Genomic DNA, 7,906 nt, shown 5'->3' with positions numbered 1-7,906 from the left:
ACCAAGCAGGCCAGAGCCCAATCCACCTCGAGAAATTACCCACAGAACGGAGCCAGCCGTAGTAAGGTCAAACGAGCAAGAATCGGGGACTACTCCCGAAATTGCTAAGATACTCGAGGAGCTCACAAAGCGGATCGAAGAAAATGATAAAAAAAAATAGAAACATATAACTCCAGGGTCGATCAGATCCCGAGGGCACCGCCAATGATAAAAGGGTTGGATTACAAAAAATTCGTGCAAAAGCATTTTCCCTCGAGTGCAACCCTAAAGCCAATTCCGAAAAGATTCCGTATGCCCGAGATTCCCAAATATAACGGAACTACCGACCCCAATAAATACGTCACCTCTTACACATGTGCCATCAAGGGTAACGATTTAGAAGATGACAAAATTGAATCTATGTTGTTGAAAATATTCTAAGAGACCCTCTCGAAAGGAGCAATGATTTGTTATCACAATCTGCCACCGAATTCTATCGACTCATTTGCCATGCTGGCAGATTCTTTCGTAAAGGCACATGCCGGTGTCATAAAAGTCGCGACAAGGAAATCAAACCTTTTTAAAGTAAAACAAAGGGATATTGAAATACTGAGGAAATTCGTGTCCCGATTTCAAATGGAACGCATGGAGTTGCCACCGGTCACAGACGATTGGGCCATTCAAGCTTTCACCCAAGGGTGGAATGAGTGAAGTTTGATAACATCACGTCAGCTGAAACAAAATTTAGTCGAATATCCAGCTGTAACTTGGGCGGATGTGCACAATCGATATCAGTCAAAATTCAGGGTCGAGAACGACAATTAGGAGCTCCTTCCGGATCAGCACATCCAAATAGGTCAGTTATTAAAAACCAGAGGGACATCGATAGAGAGCCAAGGTCGAACAAAGACCGATATCAACCATACACCACAAATCGAAGGAATAATGATTCAGGACACAATTCCGCCCGGAACAATCGAGGGAGTGATCAAGGAAAGAATTCTCGGGGACTTATGAGAAAATGCGATTTCGACAAATATGCCAATCCTATAGAGGCACCTCGATTATCGAAATATAACTTTAGCATCGATGCACCGGGCATCGTATCTGCAATCGGAAGGATCAAGGATACTAGGTGGCCCAGACCAATGCAAACCGATCCCTCCCAAAGAAACTTGGATTCGATGTGCAAATATCATGGCACACATAGCCACAAGACCGAGGATTGCCGACAATTAAGGGAGGAGGTATCTCGTCAATTCAATGAAGGCCACCTTTGAGAGTTCCTCAGCGATCGAGCCAAGAACTATTTCAGAGAGAGAGACGCCAACAGAAAACATGAACAGGAGGAGCCTCAACATATCATTCATATAATCATCGGTGGGGCGACACTCCACAGGAACCCATACTCAAACGCTCAAAGATACCGATCACTAGAGAAAAATGAACCCTAGATTACGTGACCAAAGACACTTTATCATTCAACAACAAAGAGGTCGAAGGCATTTCTCAGCCCCACGACGACGCTCTGGTAATTTTTATCTTATTAGATAAAGTTCAAGTTAAGCGTGTTTTAGTGGATCCAGGTAGCTTTGCAAATATCATCCGATCGAGGGTCATAGATGTCACGCCCCGAAATCGTGGAGCGCGACCGGCGCTCAACCGAGTAAACCCAGTCGAGCAAGCCTAATTTACACTAACCTCTCATCATTACTCATGCATGATTTACCATAACATAATAAAATCATGACTTTCATATTAAATATACTTGGCTCAATGGCCCATATTTTCTTTCTCGTGGTGGGTACACAACTCTATAAATAGCTGTAAATACTGTGAACATAAATACATGACAAAAATCAAATCTTTAATTATATGACCCACATTGTACATGGAGCTTCTATGACAATGGATACCTATATACATAAAACGAACTAGACCCAAACACCCACTAGAACTGTAGCGGGCTCACCATAAGCTGAGTAGTGAAGAAGATCCCTATCAAAGGTTCATATCATCCTGTAGAAGTATACCTGCATCCATTAAAAGATGCAGCGCCCCCGGTAAAAAGGACTTTAGCACTGTCGAATAACACTAGTATGTATAGTTCAAAATCCTCTTTCAAAATAGAATGCTCATATCAGAAAAGGCAACACATAGAAATAAATAGTCACAATCCACGATATCCAAATGTCTAGTTAAAAACATGATAATTTTCCAAAATACGAACTTCATATATGATTTTGTTTGGGAGATCATTAACACTGATATACAACTGTTCACAATATCACTATTCACAAATACCAATGTTCACAATACTAGTGTTCACAATACCGATGTTCACAATACTAGTGTTCACATATCATATCGTACACATATGCGTCTCATAGACCGTTCACAGTGTTCTCTTACACAATACAAGTACACATATTCAAGGGCTTAGAAATTCGACATGAATACGATGAATCATAGCAACAATAAATGGGCTTAGATAGCCGTCAACGTCAAGAAAATTTATTTAGAGCTTCCATTAACATTTATAGATACTCAGTCGAGGATCCTCTATAACCACCTTCACACAAAGCGGCGATGTCGCCTCACCCCAACATAAACGGGTGGAGGTGTATCACGATACCACAATCTCTACACAAAGCGGTCATACCGCCTCACCCCAATACATGCGGGTGGAAATGTATCACAATACCACAATCCCAACACAAAGCGGCTCTACCGCCTCACCCCAATATATTCGGGTGGAAGTCTATTACAATACCGGAATCCCAAAACAAAGCGGCCCTACAGCCTCACCCCAATATATGCGGGTGGAAGTATATTACAATACCAGAATTCCAACACAAAACGGCCATACCGCCTCACCCCAATATATGCGGGTGGGAGTATATCACAATACCAGAATCCCAACACAAAGCGGCTCTACCGCCTCACCCCAATATATGCGGGTGGAAGTATATTACAATACCAGAATCCCAACACAAAGCGGCCCTACCGCCTCACCCCAATATATGCGGGTGGAAGTATATTACAATACCAGAATCCCAACACAAAGCGGCCCTACCGCCTCACCCCAATATATGCAGGTGGAAGTATATCATAATACGAGAATCCCAACACAAAGCGGCCCTACCGCCTCACCCCAATATATGCGGGTGGAAGTATATTACAATACCAGAATCCCAACACAAAGTGGCCATACCGCCTCACCCCAATATATGCAGGTGGAAGTATATTACAATACCAGAATCCCAACACAAAGCGGCCCTACCGCCTCACCCCAATATATGCGGGTGGAAGTATATTACAATACCAGAATCCCAACATAAAGCGGCCCTACCGCCTCACCCCAATATATGCGAGTGGAAGTATATCATACTACCAGAATCCCAACACAAAGCAGCCCTACCGCCTCTCCCCAATATATGCGGGTGGAAGTATATTACAATACCAGAATCCCAACACAAAGCGGCCCTATCGCCTCACCCCAATATATGCGGGTGAAAGTATATTACAATACCAGAATCCCAACACAAAGCGGCTCTACCGCCTCACCCCAATATATGCAGGTGGAAGTATATCACAATACCAGAATCCCAACACAAAGAGGCCCTACCGCCTCACCCCAGTATATGGGAGTGGAAGTATATTACAATACCAGAATCCTAACACAGAGCGGCCCTACCGCCTCACCCCAATATATGCGGGTGGAAGTATATCACAATACCAGAATCCCAACACAAAGCGGCCATGCCGCCTCACCCCAATATATGCGGGTGGAGGTGTATTTCATAATACCACAATCCCTACACAAAGCAGTCCTACTGCCTCACCCCAATATATGTGGGTGGAGGTGTATCACAATACCACATTCCCAACACAAAGTGGCCCTACCGTCTCACCCCAATATATGCGGGTGGAAGTATATCACAATACCAGAATCCCAACACAAAGTGGCCATACCACCTTACCCCAATATATGTGGGTGGAAGTATATTCCATAATACCATAATACCTACACAAAGTGGTCCTACTGCCTCACCCCAATATATGCGGGTGGAGGTGTATTCCATAATACCACAATCCCTACAAGCGGCCCTACCGCCTCACCCCAATATATGCAGGTGGAAGTATATCATAATACGAAAATCCCAACACAAAGCGGCCCTAGCGCCTCACCCTAATATATGCGGGTGGAAGTATATTACAATACCAGAATCCCAACACAAAGTGGCCATACCGCCTCACCCCAATATATGCAGGTGGAAGTATATTACAATACCAGAATCCCAACACAAAGCGGTCCTACCGCCTCACCCCAATATATGCGGGTGGAAGTATATTACAATACTAGAATCCCAACATAAAGCGGCCCTACCGCCTCACCCCAATATATGCGGGTGGAAGTATATCACACTACCAGAATCCCTACACAAAGCAGCCCTACCGCCTCTCCCCAATATATGCGGGTGGAAGTATATTACAATACCAGAATCCCAACACAAAGCGGCCCTATCGCCTCACCCCAATATATGCGGGTGGAAGTATATTACAATACCAGAATCCCAACACAAAGCGGCTCTACCGCCTCACCCCGATATATGCAGGTGGAAGTATATCACAATACCAGAATCCCAACACAAAGAGGCCCTACCGCCTCACCCCAGTATATGGGAGTGGAAGTATATTACAATACCAGAATCCCAACACAGAGCGACCCTACCGCCTCACCCCAATATATGGGGGTGGAAGTATATCACAATACCAGAATCCCAACACAAAGCGGCCATGCCGCCTCACCCCAATATATGCGGGTGGAGGTGTATTCCATAATACCACAATCCCTACACAAAGCAGTCCTACCGCCTCACCCCAATATATGTGGGTGGAGGTGTATCACAATACCACAATCCCAACACAAAGCGGCCCTACCGTCTCACCCCAATATATGCGGGTGGAAGTATATCACAATACCAGAATCCCAACACAAAGCGGCCATACCGCCTCACCCCAATATATGTGGGTGGAAGTATATTCCATAATACCATAATACCTACACAAAGTGGTCCTACCGCCTCACCCCAATATATGCGGGTGGAGGTGTATTCCATAATACCACAATCCCTATACAAAGCGGTCTTACCGCCTCACCCCAATATATGCGGGTGGAGGTGTATTCTACAATACCACAATCCCTACACAAAGTGGTCCTACCGCCTCACCCCAATATATGTGGGTGGAGGTGTATCACAATACTACAATCTCAACACAAATCGGTCCTACCGCCTCACCCCAATATATGCGGGTAGAGGTGTATCACAATCACAATATCATATATAAACTCAAAGCAACAGAATTTATCATTACATTTAACGTCGTAATTACTCATATCATTGGAATATTTCATGTTCATGTTCATGCTCATCATGGAGAAACACAACTCATTACATTAGCGCATGCATGGTAAATCAATAAGTCGATTTCAATGGCACATGGGCCCAATTCCTTTTCTTAAGGTTCATCGTTATTTATCAATGGACATCTCCCTTCCATCTTATTATTCACTCCCTTGAACTCTTGAGGTAATTATCTAGGCTCATGACTCTTGGGGACTTAACAATCAAAGTCATTTACATATATTATTTTATTGGCTCTCTTGGCCATACGCAAGATTCTTCTTTCATGGCACAATGGCCGTATTTCATATTCCACACTTTCACCTCTTTCAATTTCAAAGATCCCCATCAAATATCAACATGTAGAATATTTTAGAAATCATATACTTCAAATCCATTTGAAATGGAAACTTCAAACACAAATGGTTTCTTCCTAAAGAATGAGGCATACCAATTAGCAATTGAAACACACATCAAAAATCATAAACAATCAATACACCATTTATTCTTGCAATACTCTTTCCCAGAAATGACAATGTACAATTTCAATACATGAGTATATAGAACTCAAATCACCCTGAATATATTTATAAAGCAAAGCATTAGCTAAAGCAGCCACTTATGGGCATGGATTGAGTACAAAAGCTTTTAGGAAATTCTATTTTCGAAGTCTTTTTTAAACAATTGAGTCGAGTCTCATTTCATATTCTTTATCACATCCTCTCAAATCATTTACACTACTAGCCACAATCATAACTTAAATTCTTGGCACGTTGGCCACACTCTATATCCCCAATTCACTTATTTTACTTCCAACCATCTTTATAGATTATCAACAATGAGACATTTACAAATCAATACTTTAGGTAAACCTATGAGGAATTAGAAGTCTTAGGAATATTAGGATTTTCTCACACAATATGGCCTCATAACCTTCATTTGTAACATGACTCAAAGACATAGCATTTTAATACACATATCATTATTGAACACATTCCCAAAGGGTAACATAATGTGATAGGAATATTCGGGACAAGTTTTGATCACACAATTCTCATCACTTTGCTTATTCGGGACAATCGAATTTATTGGGAACAACTCAGAACATAGAATAAGGAACTTGAGACAAACATACTTGGAACTTACGGGAACATCATGGAATTCGATTCCAAGAGAGAAAGTTTAGCCAACATACCTTGCTTTGAGCTTTCCTTAAATTACTACAACGTTCTGGAAATTCTAGCAATCCCAATCTATTTTGAGACATAACAAAATTGAACTATTATTAGGAAGGTATTCATGGTCTCAGCTCATTTGAGCATTTTATCTAACAATATATGTGCAAATTGGTTACAAGATTCTTCCACAAGATTTCTTTCACTTCACAACCCAATCTTTACCCATTTGAGCTCAACAATCTCCCCATAAAAACTTATTGGTACATGAATGTATAAATAATACTTTCACACCCAAGAATCATACTCCAAATCAACCATCTTTTACCAAATTCGAAATTAAAAACTAGGGTATGGAACCTTACCTCTTAGATGAAGAACTTGAGGGATTTCTTGTTGGATTTCAAGGCTTGGACAAAATCTTGATGAACAAAGCACTTGATCTTCTTCCTCTCTCTAGAACACTCTCACTTCTCTCTAAAAATATTAGATTTTTTGCTCCAAAATGAGCTTCAAGGCTTATTTATCGAAGTTGGGTCGGGTTATAACAATAGAAGAATGGATACTCCAAAAATTCCGGACCAGGCTATAGACCTGGCCTCGCCAGGCTAAAGCCGGGTTAAGCCTGACTTTTGGCTGGCCTCGCCAGGCTAAAGCCTGGTATTACACCTGGCCTCGCCAGGCTAAAGCCTGGTCTTACACCTGGCCTTGCGAGCTCTGTAGCGAGCTACAGGACAGCCTTTGGGTATTTGATCATAACTTCTTGTAGGAATGTTCGAATGACGAACGGTTTGAAGCGTTAGAAACTAGATTCAAAGGGCTTTAATGTTATAGGTAGATCACCTCATAAGTCGTTATAGTTTGGTAGCAGCATACGTTTGAAGTAGGATCTTGTGTGAATTGAGACATCCTTTCCACTTAATGTATCCTACTTGTTCTACACGAATTCTTTCCATTCACAAAACTCCTTAGTATGTTTCAACACACCTTAAATATATACTTTTCATTTCGAAATAATGTGGTTCTATCCCATGGGTCTCCTATAATACTCTAACATGCTATTCCCAAATACCGTTGGCGTACTTTAAAATATTAAATCATTAGAGAAATTTTCCGGGGCCTTACAGTGGAGCAACTCGGTCTGCAAAATAAAGTCTTGCCCGCAGCTCGGGTCTTAAACGACTTCAACATGGATAGTGAAATAACTTAAGGAGAGATTATTCTACCGATAAACATGGTTGGGTCTATCCGAAATACCAAGTTCCACGTAATCAAGGGTGACATGAGGTACAATGCCCTACTCGAAAGGCCCTGGATCCACAATATGAGGGCAGTACCTTCGAA

Source organism: Nicotiana tomentosiformis, chromosome 6 (genome assembly GCF_000390325.3).
Source record: "Nicotiana tomentosiformis chromosome 6, ASM39032v3, whole genome shotgun sequence".
In the NCBI taxonomy this organism is placed as follows: Eukaryota; Viridiplantae; Streptophyta; class Magnoliopsida; order Solanales; family Solanaceae; genus Nicotiana; species Nicotiana tomentosiformis.
The sequence above is the reverse complement of the archived record's forward strand: the minus strand, read 5'-3'. Positions refer to the sequence as shown.